Raw genomic sequence first — 17,786 nt, forward strand, 5'->3', positions numbered from 1 at the left:
CCCACTAGCACGTTCTCCTAATGGGGAGAACCTCCTCTAGTACTTAGGGGATGTGGAAGTAAAAACATATAGCACATCAATTCCCACTCTAAATTCATATGTAGAAGCAGCAACAACAGTATATTGAGTCAAAGAACCCCACCCACAAGCTCCACAAAGGAAGCTATTAGTTTCCTTCATCGCAGCCAGAACCCACTGGAAGAAATCTCTGAGACCTCTTATTTTCATCTCCAAGCAGGCCTAATGTTGGCTTGATAGATCGCAAGAGTAGATGATTTATAAGATTGCCCAGCTATCGTCATTCATCCTTAACAAGCATTAGGCATCCCACTCCCCAGCTTCAAAGTGAACCTACCAAAGTTCTTGTAATTCTCCTGGATTTTGCCCTTGGGAGTCACACATTTCCTTTCTTTTACATTCAGTGTAGATACCTGTCTCAAGCTGTTGTCTGAAGGGGGTGGAAACAATGACCACCCAGGTTGAATCTGAGTACCAGTTTTTACAATGGGACAGATCTGAGTTTGACTAATAAGATTGGTAAGGAAGTATTCTTGTCCAGAGGATAGCAAGCAACAACCAGAGCACCATCCTGGCAGCTGTCTTTGAACATACTTCCCATGATTCAATCTGTAACCACCTCTCTAATTCCTACTTATTAACAGGCAACAAAGGAAAGACCATTTATTCCCCAACAGAACATATAATTTGATCAGCATGCTTCCCTCAAATCTTGTCAATTAGCCCGGGAGGCTCTCTTCCTTCCTCTTCCCGAAAGCCACATTTTTATCATCATCCCATCCTTGTTGCCAAAACCATCAAGAGCTGTGAAAGTTCTGATATCCAGGACATCCTTGAAAGGATAGTCTGGAACAAAGGTCAGACGGTGTCTCACTCTCAAGCATTCAGAAATTCAAGACACTTGTAAGAATTATCTCTTAACATGTACAATACTCAAATATAATTACAGAGACTGATGGGACACTACTTCTCTACTCTTGTTGAGAAGATGAGTTAGAGTGCATTTGTATAGGAAAATTTTTATCATATTAGGTGGAAGTATATTATTACTATTGGTATTGTTTGCACATGCAAGTATGGGATAAAAGGTATGATATTCAAAGAGGTGAACTGTAGCCAATACTGTAGAGTCCCTTGCTCAACTTCAATTCTAACTCTTTTCTACTGTTTGCTTACACTTGGTTTCAACTCCTAGTTAATATTTTGGGGCCGGTAGGCTGGTGGGACTAGCGCCAAGGTCATTGGCATTGTCAGTGAAGTTGGAGCCAAGGATTTGGCTGGCACACACAGCATGTCTGGTGGAGCTGGGCTTGAGGTGTCTGCACGATCAGGAGCAGTGGGGCTGCAGATGAGGCAGCAGCCTGTGTGGTTAGGGAGCATGATTACAAACGGGGGATTGAGACAATAAGTAAATATACTGAAGAGAGTGGGAAGCAGGCTTCTCGCTATTGGAGAAGAGGGATTCAAATATGGAAAGGGGAAGGCTAGAAGAATCCTGAAGATATTCTGTGAGAATGGAGTGGTAGATATAAATGTGTGTGTGTGTGTGTGTGTGTGTGTGTGTGTGTGTGTGTGTGTGTGTCTGTGTATCAATTCGTATCCATATGTAAAAAAGTGAGAATGAAAAAGCTAAGGTATAAAATGCTAGCAATTGGGAAATGGGGCAAAGTATATATAGGAATTCTTTGTACTAGATTTGCAGCTTTTCTTTAAGTTTTAAATTATTTCAAAATAAAAAAAGATTTAAAAATATGTTTTTGTAGATTATCCAGCATTTATATGGATTTTTTAGTCCTCCATAGAGTTAGAACAAAACCTATACTATTATCACTACAGCATACAACCTCATAATAATTCTAGAACCTCATCCTAAGCATTATTTTTTAAACCAGGCATTAACATTTATTTTAAAGCCATGCTAATTAAGACAGCGGAGGTATTGCCACGTGGATGGGGAAAAAAAGTATCCAGTAGAACAGAGTACAGACCTGGAAATAAATCCTTTCATTTGTGCATACTCAATATATTACCTATGTGCCACCGTACATCAGGGAAAGGTGGTCTTTTCAGTATGCAGGCTTTTTCTATCAACTGGACGTTCATATTGAAAAAACAATTTCCTTCTATCTAGCACCATACACAAAACCCAATGCTTTTAGAAAATTTGAGACTATCTACATGTCATCAGAGTAGGAAAAATTTCTTAAACAAGCCCCCAAACCACAAACTGTAAAGGGAAAGACTAGTACTTAGAAAAAAAATCTGAGACTTACAATAAAGTTATAAGCTCAGCCAAGAGAATATCATCTTAATAAAGTCATTTATAACAAAAATTGCAGCCCAGAATCGTGTGTTGCTTTTAATCATTATGTCTCTTTAGTCTCCTTAGTCTGAACCAATCCTTAGTCTTTGCATGACTTTCATGGTGCTGACACTTTTGAATATTATGGCCAATTATTTTGTAAAATATTCCTTGTTTGTGGTTTTTCTATTTCCTCATGATTAAATTCAGGCATCGTTTGCATCTTCTTATTGGGAAGGGTAGGGAAGGAAAGAAAAGGGGAGGGGAGGAGGGAGGGGAGAGAAGGGGAGGGGAGGTAGGGGCAAAAATCACTTTTGTAAAGTTTGATAGAGGATGTATTCCGAGACTAGGAGTTTTAGGCAAACTTCCGTTTGTAAGGTTCCTAAGTGTTGGTTCTGACTTCTCCAACCTAGAAATAGTTCCATGTAGTCTTGACCAAATTACTTGATTTATTTGGGATATACTTTACAAAATAGCAAATTATTAATTTCTCAAAATGTAAGGTAAACAATTATAGAGATTTCTTATAGCCATATTAATTGACTTTAAATTCATAAATTACATAAAACAAATTTATTTATTATATAAAAACTAATCTGTTAAAACAATAAGAACTATAGCATATTTGTATTTACTTCTTAGGAAGTTTAGAGTTGGCATAAACTCTTTATTTTCCTACATACACGTGCATGAACTAAGAACCTCATGCTAACTTATTTTGTGTGATTTCCTCAGATAAGAAGAAGGGATCCACAGAGCTAAATTCTTACATTCAGGGACATAAGAGAAAGGTTTTAGCTTCTCTTCTTCCAAAAGAAAAATAAAAGTTCAAGTACGCATAAAGTGAAGATAAAACACAGTGGATCTTCTTTGCTGTGAGACAGGCTCAAGCCTCTGTTTTATTGGCAGTTGAAATATTTTCACCAGATAAAAATAAGCTGGTCCAGGTCTCCTAGAAACCGTATTGGAGCTATAGGGTTACAAAAATGGTAGGACAAAACCCACCAGCTCTTATAACTTCTCCTCTTAAGTGACAAACAATGCAACACTTACTTATGCCTAAGCATGTCCTGCAAGGCTGACCAGCTTTTAGAGGCCAGTAAAAATGAGCCACATATATTTATTAATAAAGCAGATGGGAAGGTTTTCACCTTCAGAAGGAAATCGCACTGGTGTGAGTAAAATCCTCAATCACTGAGACATCAAAACAACAACCACCACAACCACAACCACCACCACAACAACATGGAAACCTACGTGGGTGGAAGTTGCATGTCTGATTGTATTGACTCACAAAGAGGGTTTTGAGTTATTGCCTCTTCTCCTGCTTTGTTACTCTGCAACTCCTTCTTAGCAGATGGTAAAGCACTTTAAGTTCTTAAGAGATATCCAGGGAAGGAGATTCTACAATGCCTCTCAGGAATTTGTTCAGTATTTTACAATCCTTGAAGACAGGAAACCATACTTCATATTTAACCCAAATCTAAACGAGCCAAAGTTTAGACCCATTTCCTTTGGTTCAGTTCTCAGTGGAGAAGGAGAACAGCTGGTCACCATCTGCATAATATTCCTTTATAAATTCGAAGGCTGAGGTCATACCACAATCTTTTCTTCTACTGAATAATGGTTGCAATTCATTTAACCTGTCTTCATAATGCCTGTTTTCAAACCTTTAATCATTTTAATTCATGCCTGTGAATTCTAAGTTTTTCATGTCCCTCATAAATTGTGTACAAGACATTTTTATATTCGTACCAGGGTTGTAACTAATTTCTTCTATCTCCTACATGTGTGTTCATAAGATCCTTCTATCACATCCACCTTAAATAATATTCTGCATTATTTGTTTTCTCTGTGATCACTATCTTCTATCTTCTTTTTTAGTGAAGCCATACATTCTTGAATTTGATTATGACATATTTCCTTCTGTTTTTGCAACATTTTCTGAATATGAAACTTGCCGTAAAATTGAATTAAACTGAATACCACTTTTTTGCTGACTAGGCTCCAAACCCATTATTCAGTGGTTAATGCCTTCTTCTTTTATTTGGTAATTACCCATGATTTTAATGTACACACGCTTTTCCATTAATGTGACCACCAAGGGAAATATGAAATAACAACAATGCCAACATAAACCCCATAAAATATGTGGCTTTCAGGTCAACATTACCTGTGAAAACTGCTTTTTATTTTCAAGGAAAAACACATACACACTTCATTTGGGGTGTTGATCTGCATGGGTTATGGCACTGAATTTCTTCCTAAAGCATCGTTTTCTCTGCCTTCTGTAGGCAGACCAGAAATGAGCTTGTGAGCTTGTGACATTTGGTCTCAGTGTCTGCTGGCCAGTTCCTCAGCATGGTTTTGTGGGAGTATCTCACTACTTCGTTTGTATGCCACCAAACCATGGCTATGAGCTGTCGCCAACAAAATTCTTCTCATAACCACAAAAAGTGGTATGTACAGAAAGCTCACTTATGGTCTGACTGAAAACTGGCTAAAAGGAGGGGCTGACGCTCATGCCAGATCATATTTTTCTGGGGTCATGATTTCCATTTCTCATATGATCCTATCTGAGTCAAGATAAATTATATCTATTTCAACCAGTTCTGTCATTCTGGTTTGCAAGAAAAGCTAGATTGTTCTCATGGGGTATTTTTTCACAAAGGAATGCTGCTTATTATTCTGTTTTTCCTTAAGTGGTTGCCAATAGATTTTCTAATGATTAGCTTTAGCTATTTGGAGGGAATAGAAATTAAACTTTTAAGCCTACAATTTCTGAGGGATATTTGGAAAGAACAAGAGTTAAGCTCTTAACTTTACAATTTTAGAGGCCCTTCCTTTTTTTAAAAAGACAAGCACTGCATTGGTTCTAACAGAATTTACAGTTAATGAAGAAATATTAAAATAAATATCAACTGACATTAAAAAAAATAAGGCAGTAAATCAATTCTTGATTTTGTTTTTTTAAAAATATGTAATTACATAGTATGAGACTTTCCACTGTAATTCTCCATCCTCTTCTAAAAACAGACTTACAGAGAATGTCCTGTTTCAAGCTGGTCATGAAATAGGTAATAGTTCCTCTTTCTTCTGAGTCTAAAAATAGCCTATGTCTTTTTGTGTTCATTCAGAATTGCATTCGGAAAGTGACTGAAATAAGTTTCCCAATTTAGCATTCTTGAATTTTAAAAAATTGAAACCATAATTTTGAGCTAGAAGGTTTTCATTTAGACACGTCTCACTTGAAGTTATATTACCCTTATGAAATTGGAAATCATCCATATTAGTTTGCATATCCCCTAAAGAATCCACTTGTTAATTTATTTTAAAAATGTATTTCAGTGCCTTCTGTGAACTGATGCAATTCTACGTTCTTGTGATGCTGCAGTAAATAAAATAGATAAAGATCCTGGCCTTCAAGGAGTTTACATTCTAGTAAGAAGAAATAGACAATAAACCTAATAAATAACTAAATTACATGGTGTATATTAGAAGGTGGTATATACCATTGGGAAAAAAATGTAAAAGAAGAAGAAGGAAGCTAGGAAAGTAAAAATTGGAAAAGAGGATTGGGTAGCTTACAATATAAATAAAATTTGAGCAATGGCTTAAAAGGAGGAAGAGTTCGGCAAGGTAGGAAAAAAGTGTTCCAGGCAAAGAAAATAGCCAACATAAAGGCCCTAATCTGGGAGCTTTCCTGGCATTTTCAAGGATCCCAATGTGTCTGGGGTGTGGTGAGTGAGGAGAAGTAGTAGAAGATGACATAATTTAGCAAGTGGGAGATCAGATCATGAAGGAATCTGGGGGCCATCGTATGAACATTGGTTTTGACCCTGTGTGAAATGGGAGGAGACATTGGAGAATTTTAAACAGAGTAGTAATATGATTTGAATTACATTTGAAAGTATCATTCTGCTTGCTTTACTAAGAATAACCTGTACAGAGGGAAAGATAGAAAGCATAATTCCAGGGAGAGAGATGATGGAATCTTGGAATTAAGTGGTAAGAAGTGGTCTGGTTGTGAATTTTTTTAGTGTCACAAGATTTCTAGATGTATTAGAAATGAAACACGAGAGAAAGAGAGTAGTAAAGGGTGACACAGGGCAAGTAAATGCAAGATTGAAGCTTCCAATAACTGAAATGTTAGTATGTGATGTCCTCTGGATACACAAACTGAAATGTTGATAGGTGTTGCACATGGAAGCCTGAAGTTCAGGAGAGTGGATTAGGCTGGAAATATAAATTTTGTAGTCATCAGCATCTGGATATGTTATTTAAAAGCCATGAGTTTGAATGATATCACAAAGGGAATAAGTGTTGAGAAGAGTATAGGATCAAGTTCTGAGCCGCATGACAGCTAACATTTTGAGGTTAGAGCGACAGGAAGGAAAAACAAAAGAATGGTGGTTTGTAGCTGTATGTACTCCAGAAAAACATGTTCTTAAATTTGATACATTTCTGGTGTATGAACCCATTAAGTAGGACCTTTTGATCAGGCTAATGCAGTTAAGATGTGAAGCTCAATCCTTAATTCTATACCTGCAGTCCTTTATAAAAGAATGAAAGTCAGACACAGAGAGAAAGCCACAGATGGAGCAGACAGAAACTGAACATCAGCAGATCCCAGAAACACTGCCATGTGCCTTGTCATATAACGAACTAAAGAACAAGGATCACTGGCAGCCAGCCACTGGAGCCACAGTCTTTGGGGAGAAAGCAATGCTTTGATGGGAACCTTCTTTTAGCCTCAAAAGCATAAGCTAAAAAAATTCCCATTGTTTTAGCCAAACCATTTCATGGTATTTACTTCAGCAGCCTAGGAAACTAAAACAAAAGGAGACTGAGAAGGAACATCTAAACCAAGAGTTTAGCCAAGTGGAAAATTTATAGCAAGAAGGAAAGATTGATTGATTGTATTAAATCCTACTGATAGGTCAATTAAAATGAAGACTGATGACCACTGGATTTAGTAACTGTGAAAGTAATTGATGAACTTTATAATGAACTTTCGGTGAAGTGATGGGGTAAAAGCATAATTGTACAACTCCTAGTAATTAAAAAGTGACTGGGAGAAGAGGACTTGGGGAAAGCAATTATAGACAATTCTTTTGAGGATTTTTTTTTTTTTTACAAATGAATGCAAAAAAGGGGGGGATGTCAATTCGCATAGGAGTGAGGTTAAGAAATTATATCTTTAAGACAGGGAAAATAACAGTAAGTTAGGATACTGATGGGCAATATTCATTAGAGAGTAAAAAATTATTGACTGGCAGAGGGTAGAATTGTGGGATTCAGTTCTTGAGTAGGGAGAGAGAGGACTTGTGCTCAAGTAGAGGAATTTGCCTTAGATTTGTAGAATGGTGGTGAGAGAGTGTGGTGTGTTATAGTTATTAGAAATGGCAAGGCCTAGGTCATTGGAGGAGAAGAATTTAAAAAACTGGGTTTTCTGACTGGCTGAAACAAGGCGGTGCTATCCACCTTTAGAATGCATTACTGATGTGCCTTTGCTTTGCTGTCATTGTACTCTCCCTCATACATAATACAGTTTCCCAGCTGTCTGTAATTAGGGTCAGGAAAAGGAATGATTGTTAAACAGATAGAGTTGTTACTCTCAGTACTCCTGTGTTAGCCAGATTCAGTTGTCAACTTGGCCAGGTGAGCATACCTAGTCTTGTTGCTGCGGACACAAGCCAATGGTACGTGAACCTCATCTGTTGCTAATTACATCTGCAGTCGGCTAGGAGGCGTGTCTGCTGCAATGAGTGACGTTTGACTTAATTGGCTGATGCTTATTTGCAATGTAGCACAGCCCAAGCAGCTCGGCATTCCTCATCTCAGCACTCGCAGCTCAGCCCAGGCCTTTGGAGATGCAGAAAGAAATCACCCCGGGGAAAGTTGTTGGAACCCAGAAGCCTGGAGAGAAGACCGGCAGAGACCATCTTGTGCCTTCCACGTAAGAAAGAACCTCAGTGGAAAGTTAGCTGCCTTTCCTCTGATGAACCAACAAAATAAATCCCCTTTTATTAAAAGCCAATCCGTCTCTGGTATGTTGCATTCTGGCAGCTAGCAAACTAGAACAACTCCTAATCTAAAATAGACCTGATTTCAGAACATCCCAACATGAACTAAAACACCCCATTTCTAACAACATGCACAGAAATATATAAAAGACAGGGAGATATATGAAGCCCTACTGTGGATTTATGGTGCCTTTATTAAATAAAGCTTTACTGATGGAAATATTTTGAATTTTTCCTATATTTGGCACCCCCAGAGATTTTCAAACTCTGGATCAATGTACATAGTAAGATTTGGGATAGATAAGTCATTTGCTCCACTTTTATAAAGTGAAAGGGAAGGCAGGAGAGGAAAATTGGCATGACTCCTCAACCACAGATTATTTTCAGGCAGATCAGTTAAGAGTACATACATATGTACATATGGAAGTTGAGAATAAGGAAATTGATTTCCTTAAAACTTTCCATCCTCTTCAAATCCGCCATGAAAAAAAACCTTTTTGTGCCCTAATTTGAAGACTAGTGATCCAGATCGTTGAAAATTTTAAACAATCTGATTTATTTATAGTCTGCATGGGAAAAAATCTATCACATTTTAACATATTCAATATGAATGTTTAGTTTGATTCCTGCAAAGGGCAAATGAAACTAAAAGAAGTTTGGATCTCTCAGAATGAAGGGACTTTCTTTTTCTTAATAAAGAGCTCTTTTCTTTTAGAGAACATTTCCATTTGATGTCCATTCCTGTACTTTTATGACAGTCTATGGCACTGGTTTGACTGGGATAGCCAGCTAGCGATTGGCAGTAAACCCATCTACCAGGGCAGGACAGACCCAAGGAAACTGACCCAACTTTAGCCATAGATAACCAAAATATAGTCTTGTATGGAAGCCTGTGTGGTAGTTTGCAGCTGTATGTATTTGAAGAAAAGCAGGTCATTAAAGCTAATCCATTCCTGTGGGTGTGGGCCCATTGTTAAGTAAGACTTTTCAGTGAATAGGATCTTTTTATATATATATTTTCATTGAGAAATTTTTATACACACACAGTCCATCCATCATATATAATCAGTGGTTCACAATATCACCACAATATGACTGTGTATTCATCACCATGATCATTTTGAAACATTTGCATCATTCCAGAAAAAGAAATAAAGAGGAAAAATTCATACATCCCATACCCCTTACCCCTCCTTCTCATTGACCACTAATATTTCAATCTACTCAATTGTTTTTTACCTTTTATCTCCCCTATTATTTATTTATTTATTTATCCCTATATTTTACTCATCTGTCCATACCCTGGATAAAAGGAACATCAGACACAAGGTTGTCACAATTACACAGTTACATTAGAAAAGCTCTGTAGTTATACAGTCTTCTTCAAGAATCAAGGCTACTGCAACACAGTTCAACAGTTTCAGGTGGTTCTCTCTAGCCGCTCCAATACACAGAAACTAAAAAGGGATATCTATATTTATATTATGGGTAAAGATAGCCTCCAGAATAATCTCTCAGCTCTGTTTGAAATCTCTCAGCCATTGAGACTTTATTTGGTCTCATTTGTCCCTTCCCCCTTTTGGTCAGGAAGATTTTCTCATTCTCATGATGCCAGATCCCTGCTCATCCCCAGAAATTAGGTGAGTAGGATCTTAAGTTGAGAGGTGACCCAGCTCAGTCAGGGTGGTTCTGTAGTCCTTTATAAGAGGATAAAATCCCCAGAGAAGCTCACAGGCAAAAGCCCCAGAAGATTTGAGAAAGAAAAGCCAAAAACTGATGGCAATGAAGCTTGGGAGAGAAGGACAGCAGACACCATGTGGCAGAGAAGCTGATTTTTTGGGAGAAATCATCACCTTTTAATGCATTGATTTGGACATGTTCATGGCTCAGAGCCCTAAGCTCATAAGTCAATAAATCCCTGTTGTAAAAGTCAGCCCATTTCTGATAAATCACATTTCATCATCTTTAGCAAATTAAAACAGCCTGGTACCCAAGGGTACCAATAGTCTTCCCGCACATTTTAAACCACACCAACAAGGGTACTAGTACAAACCCAAGCACCTGGATGTCCCATCAGTTGATGGAGCTTATGGAAGGGGTTAAAGCATGGCTAATGAGAATTTGAATCATGTAGATAATCAGCATCAGATAAGTCCCTCCATAGGTAGTCCTGCACTCAGCAAAACAAACGCTGAGAACTTATCTCTGAAGCAATTACTAAAATATCTTGGTCAGTAATTCTTCTGTCAGCTAATCACCAGAAAAAGTAGAGTGGAATTTTAAAAATAAAAATGAGAAAATAACATATAGAAAAGAGATTCCTCTTTCCCAAGAAAAGTTTCCTAGGAATACCCTGCCCAGAAACAACTGTTAAGGTTGGCAAGAGACGTAATGGGTTCCAGCAGGCCAGTCATTGTGGCGGAGTGTACTAAGAGACAAAATAGTCATTTTGAGATCAATATTAGCCATTAGGATAGATCTGGTAATTAGGAGTCAATGTCAATCCAATGTAAACAGAGTATGTAGCAAGAAAAAGACATATTTAGGCGCATTGAGGTCATCAGTTTCTATAGAACCATGGATGGAGACTTGGTTAGTCACAGTTGAATTAAGAAACCAAAACCCACACCTGGTTTTTAGGAAAGAGAATTTAAGAAAAAGAAATACTAACTAGGTATCATAAGACTGAAAAGGCAAAAAGTTACTTTAAAATATCACATAGATAGCATATGCAGGAAGAAGTTATCACCCCTGGGCTGGAGGAATAAAGGGAAAGAGGTTACAGTTAATTAAATGCAGAAGCTTAGAAGAGATGCCCCTTGAAGCGGAAGCTCAGAGCCCTGAGGAAGGGCCCAAGGGCCTGGGGTCCAGACCTCAGAGGAAGGTACTGGATAGCTGGTGTTTGGGTCCCTGAGAGCGAATGATGAGACTGGTTCTGTGAGTGCTGGAAAAACTGAAAATGGGAATCAAGGGTTACTACTGTAATGAACTGCCACTACCAGAGTGAAGAAAAGTTACTGGGGTGACACTCAGAGGAACAGCAAGCAAACAGGATGCAATGGGAAAGAACAAGTCCCTTCTTCCTCCTCCAGCTCTGAAGTCTCCCCCCTTGGATTAATTCTAAACTAGGTGGCCAAGGAGAAATGGGACTAGCAGAGTCCCAGTTCAGTCATAGGTGTGCACAGAAAGGTGGTGGTGAAGCTGGGAGACCTTAGCCCGGAGTCCTTTAGAGAAGTGATCTCCAAAAATGGGGTACTTGCAGTCCAAGCTATGCACAATCCACTGGGGAATGGGAAGAAATCCGTTGATATTTTTTCTTTAAAAGAATAATGGAGAAGACAAGCTTCATTAACATCTAAAATGCAGATTGAAGGTGAAAGCTCTTTTTCTAAACTTGGAAATGTAGCCAGAAGAACAAAACCAAACAAGACAGCAGGAGAAAAACTGGTCTCAGGATGATACAAATGCCTGCTTATATATGCATTGGCAAAGAAGAATAATTATAGCAGTAGCTGGGAACTTTTTGTGCAACTGTAGGACATGTTTGTACTAGTGGACACCAAAGAAATTTAATTAGAGTCTTTCAATTAAATTTTATTTTTGTATGCTGTATGCTGGGGTCACATTTCATTCTTTTTCCATGTGAGTATCCCATTATTGCAGCACCATCTGTGGAATTTTTTGTTTGTGTGCTTTGGGAAGTGCATGGGCTGGAAATCAAACCCAGGTCTCCCACATGGCAGGTGAGAATTCTACCACTGAACTACCCTCGCACCCTTTGAAATCTTTTTCTTTTTTTTTTTTTTTTTTTTGATTTGAGTATCATGGGACTTTCTCCAGGCTCAAATATGCTAGTTGTTCCCTAATCTGACGTAGTATCTGCAATGGTTTTGTTAAATAGCTTATATAGTTACAGGATAACAGAGGGAAAGGCAATTGGCTGCTGAGGACGTAAAGGAAGTCTTCCTTAAGAAAACTTTGAGTTAAGTTTAGTATTGATCAGGTACAGATTTCTAAAGAGACTCATCATTAGATGAGCCTGCAATGTGGGAAGAGGCCAGAGCATAAAAGATTTTGCATGGCATGATGGAAAGAAATTAAATAAGATCGTGGGACGTCCATGTAGCCCTGTCTTCTTGAGGACTCTGTCAATTGTTAATACCATGCTCTCCTCACTGTTTCTTGTGTATTTATGTAAAATTAGCCGCAATTTTATATTTAAACACAGTCATGGAAATAAGCACATTTCCTTCTTTAGTGCATTAATGATCATGAAAAGTAACTAAGAAATTCGTTCATATTTTTTAATTTAGAGTTTAGACTATCCAATTAATACCCCTTTATTGAGCAAGGACTATGTAATCCTTACACCAAGATAAGAGGATGAAGCCTGGTGTGGATGAAAAGAAAAGCATTCTAGGCAGAGGGAATAGCTTGAGTAAAAACAGAGAGGAAAGAATAAACAAGTCAGTTAATAATTAATGCATGGGAGCTTGGCCAGAGTTAGGGGTAGGGGAGGGGTGGGGGCAGATACAGGTCTTCAAGGGCCTAACCAACCAAATAGAAGGGGCTGTGGACTTTATACCCCAGGCAGAGAGGAATCATTGAAGAATTCTAAGTAAGGAAGTGAAAGGAGCACTTCTTTTGTTTGTCTTTGGAACACTCTAATCAGTATGGATTGGAGAAAAAAGAGAATTAATGTACGGAAACTACTGAGATTGCACAAAATATTATAGGATAAACAGAATTATTGAGCCTCTACCGTATTACTGCATCTACATATAAATCTATGTGGGCCTACATTATTGGCATAAGCAGTATTTGTTTTTCAAGTTTTTAACTAGACATTGGCTTCAGGGAGAATGCTTCTCAACAGAAACCCCAAATTACACAGGCCTAAGGAAAAAGGGGCTTTACTGTTTCACGGGTAGTACTGCTTGAGTCAGTGCTGACATTATCAGATCCATTTCTCAGCTCTGCTTCCTCTAAGTCAGCTGCATTTTCAAACTTTTCATGATGACTCCCAGCTGCTCACAGCTCTCTCCCTGTGGTTGAAAATGCCGGGGACAGGTGAAAGCCCCAAAGTCTTTGGCCACCACATCCAGGAGACTGGAGTGCTTCTGTTTCCCAGAAGCCTCAGCAAACACCACCCACATTCTCAGTGGCTGACTGCAGGGCTAGTTTATTAATTAGATAAAATAGGCACAGTGCTTAGGTCCCACAATAATTTTAGGGGCCATGAAAATGTTTTAATTTCTTTTAAAATCAGAAAAAAAAACAGGACAGGCCATGTGGCTCAGTAGCAGAGTTCTTGCCTGCTATGCTGGAGCCCCGCGTTCAATTCACGGTCCCTGCCCATGCAAAAAAAAAAAATCAGATAAAAACAAATTTTTAGTTCGAAGAAAGTGTTTTACTATATGATAAATATATTCATCTTTATACCAATGCAGTAGTAAAATGTGATTTGTAATTTTTTTTTAATTGAGAAAGGGGCCCACAAAGGCAAATGTGCCTAGGGTCTGTGAAAGTCAAAATGCAGTCCAGATGATTGGCTTATGTACTCATCTCTGAATCAATCATTTATACCAAAATGGTGGAACATGGTGATACCACCAATAAAGACTCAATCTAGAACTAAAGGGCAATCATACCTCAATAATGTGCCTGAAAATGGGGGTTGTAGTTTCACAGTACTATTTCTAGAAGGAGGAGGAGGGTGCTGGGCAACAAATAACAGATGTCTAATGTAGTAGGGAAGTGGGTTTTGCCTTGTGATGATGCAAGAATCTGTATGGTCCTTTGATGCTGACTCTGAAAGTTCTCTTGGCAAATTAAACTTTTAGTGTCAAGTGTTTAAGGAAAAAAACATCCCAGTCGTAGTTTTAGTTACTGACTTCAAGACTGTTAGATGAGAAAGAAATACCTTCTTAGTTTAGCACAAAAATAATATAGTGGGTCCTGTAATTTTTTAATCTACCTAGCAACCTTCTTTTGGGTGCGCACAACCTTACCATTTCCACAGGATTCTAATGGGACTTTCCATTGCATGACTCCACCTTTCCCATCACAAAGGTAGGTGTATGGCTTGTGCAAAATCCATCTGGCTTGTTACTTTTCTTTAAATTATTGTTATTATTCATTCAGTGAAAACAATTGGCTCTAAGACTGTGATGGGATTTCTCGGCTGAACTCAAGCTAAAATTCAGTCTGGTTATAGGCCTTTGGGCCAATGGGCCAGGTCTTCAGATCAGATATTGATTTGGATTGTTTCATAAGAATGGAGAGAAGATGGACAAGATAATTTGTTTTATTCTTCTTCTCACCTGGACTCAGGACTAGGTCTGCAGGATGGGAAGAAGCAGGAATTGGGAGTCTTTTCATAAAGACCTTTGTGAGCACAGCTCTGGAGCACTGGTGTCAAAATGCAACACTGCGTTGGGATGAAGGGAGGGTCCTCCCTATTTCTTCGTTGGGTCCAGCCTGGCTGCAGTGACCAGAAACCTAAAAGACATACGATGCTGTTTGTGACACCCAAGATATTTTCAGCTGAGAAAGCATCAGGACACTGTTGTCAAGGGCAGTGACATCCTTACACTGCTTAACCACAGCAGTAATAATGAGGAGACACCTCCTCACATTGCTTGTGGGCAACAGTCAGCAACAAGGAACCCAGGGCAGGAAAACCAGAGAAGACTTGTTCTTACATATATGGGAGATACCTTTTAGTCAATTTTTTTTTTTTTTTAACATGGGCAGGCACTGGGAATCAAACCCAGGTCCTTTGGCATGACAGGCAAGCATTCTTGCCTGCTGAGCCACCATGGCCCGCCCTATGGGAGATATCTTTTGGGGAACTTCTACAGAAACCTGCAGATTTGGGGAGGAAAGAAGCTAATACCCATCAGCCAGGAAGGTGTACCATTCAGCTTGTTAAATGTGAGTGATTAACATTAACTAGGAGATCCCAGTTGTACCCTTAGGATGGTGGAAACAGGGGTATGTGAGTGTGCATTTTAGAGCAAGCTATTCTTTCATTCTAGAAATTCTTGAGTGCCCTCTATATGCCTGGCACTACAAGAACTCAGTCATATTAGGGTGAACAGGTCAGAAGTCCCTTCCCTCAATAATTATGTACCTAGGAGTCCCTAAGAAGTAAGAATAACCTGGAACTTCATTTCATGCTGTTTTTAAGCTCTCTGGGTGTTACACTCCATGTCATTGAAGGATTCTCAATCTCTATGGAGCCAGCCCCTAAATTAGATTCATGAATCAAAGTAATCTCACCAATCCTATAGCCAACTCAATATAATTATAATACCTGCCCATGTCAAAAGTTAAATTGAACATGAGAAAGCATTCTTCCAACTCAGAAAGTCATATGTTAACTCTATTAATTCTAATCTACACATGATATTTAGAAACCAACTGTGGTCTTGAATGTTAACTAGCTTGGTTAGAGAAATGGAGACTGAATACTTGGCATCAAAACTTTACTGTTTTCTTCTTTTCAGTTTCTTCAGATATGCCTTTAAAAATAAGACCACAATGATAGTAGATCCAAAAATTATTTGATAAAGAGAAATGTTGATCTTCATGTCCTTGTGCATTTTTGAATTCTTGCACTATTTCACATTGAATAGTAGTATAATCCAAGGTAGTCTGCTCATCAGTACTGCCTTACATCTTATTCCCGGTAGGGCTATTTTCTGATGATCCCAAGCAGAAAATTTAAAAACATAAACAGCAAAGCATCCATTTAAACAAATTGAACTTATATTGTGAATTCAGATATGCATTCTTTTAAGGAATTCTGAGGTAACGAAAAGGTTCTTCAAAAAGACATTTAGGGAATTCATTTGAAACAAGTCAAACTTGTATTACCTTTAAAGGCTATTCAGCCAGAATTTGCAAATATTCTCTAAATTGAGCTTGAACTTTCATCATGTCTTATTCGGTTTTAGACTGAGTGACTACCATACCAGTGGTTCTTCATTTCTTGCCAAAATCTTTCTGAGTATGTTTGGCTTGGTTTTGAGGGGTAACATTTATTGGATTCAGAAAATACAATTCATGTCTTTACTGATTCATTAAAATGAGTAAATAATTGTACTGCCCAAATTGAGCTCAGTTTCAAATTAAAAGTCAGATTCCTAGCTCCAAGAAAATGCTTATTGTATTTCTAGCATATGTGTTCAATACTTGAATTTGCATTTGCCAAACAATTGTTCCCCCAGGGATGGCATGGGACTGTTTTAATTGAAACATGTTGGACCACCTTATATGATGTCTGAATCTTACAAAAACATGTTTATGGAAAACTGGTTGATGGTTCAATGCTATCTTCAAGCCAAGTCTTGTACATACTAGCACAGTTCTATACCATAGGGATCAATGCTGAATTCAGAGTGGATGGTCCTATGATCCAAGATATTACATCAAATATCTCCTTGAGGATTCTTTTTTTTTTATTAATTTTTAGATTTCTTTAAAAAAATGACAAGAAACACAAAGATTCTAAACATATGATCATTCCGTTCTACATATATAATCAGTAATTCACAGTATCATCACATAGTTGCATATTCATCATATGATCATTTCTTAGAACATTTGCATCAATTCAGAAAAAGAAATAAAAAGAAAACAGAAAAAAAATTCATATACATACCATACCCCTTACCCCTCCCTCCCTTTCACTGATCACTAGCATTTCAATCTAAGTTTATTTTAACATTTGTTCCTCCTATTATTTATTTTTATTCCATATGTTCTACTCGTCTGTTGACAAGGTAGATAAAAGGAGCATCAGACACAAGGTTTTCGCAATCACACAGTCACATTGTGAAAGCTATATTGTTATTCAATCATCCTCAAGAAACATGGCTACTGGAACACAGCTCTACATTTTCAGGCAGTTCCCTCCAGCCTCTCCATTACATCTTGACTAACAAGGTGATATCTATTTAATGTGTAAGAATAACCTTCAGGATAACCTCTCTGCTCTGTTTGGAATCTCTCAGCCATTGACACTTTATTTTGTCTCATTTCCCTCTTCCCCCTTTTGGTCAAGAAGGTTTTCTCAATCCCTTGATGCTGAGTCTCAGCTCATTCTAGGGGTTTTTTCAATTCCTTGATGCTGAGTCTCAGCTCATTCTAGGATTTCTGTCCCATGTTGCCAGGAAGGTCCACACCCCTGGGAGTCATGTCCCACGTAGACAGGAAGAGGGCAGTGAGTTTGCTTGTTGTATTGGCTGGAGAGAGAGGCCATATCTGAGCAACAGAAGAGATTCTCTTGGGGGTGACTCTTAGGCTTAATTTTAAGAAGGCTTGACCCTTTGTGGGGTTAAGTTTCATATGAACAAATCCCAAGATTGGGGCTCAGCTTATAGCTTTGGTTGCCTGCACTGCTTATGAGAATATCAAGAATTCAACTTGGGGAA

Source organism: Tamandua tetradactyla, chromosome 24, assembly GCF_023851605.1.
Source record: "Tamandua tetradactyla isolate mTamTet1 chromosome 24, mTamTet1.pri, whole genome shotgun sequence".
Classification (NCBI taxonomy): domain Eukaryota; kingdom Metazoa; phylum Chordata; class Mammalia; order Pilosa; family Myrmecophagidae; genus Tamandua; species Tamandua tetradactyla.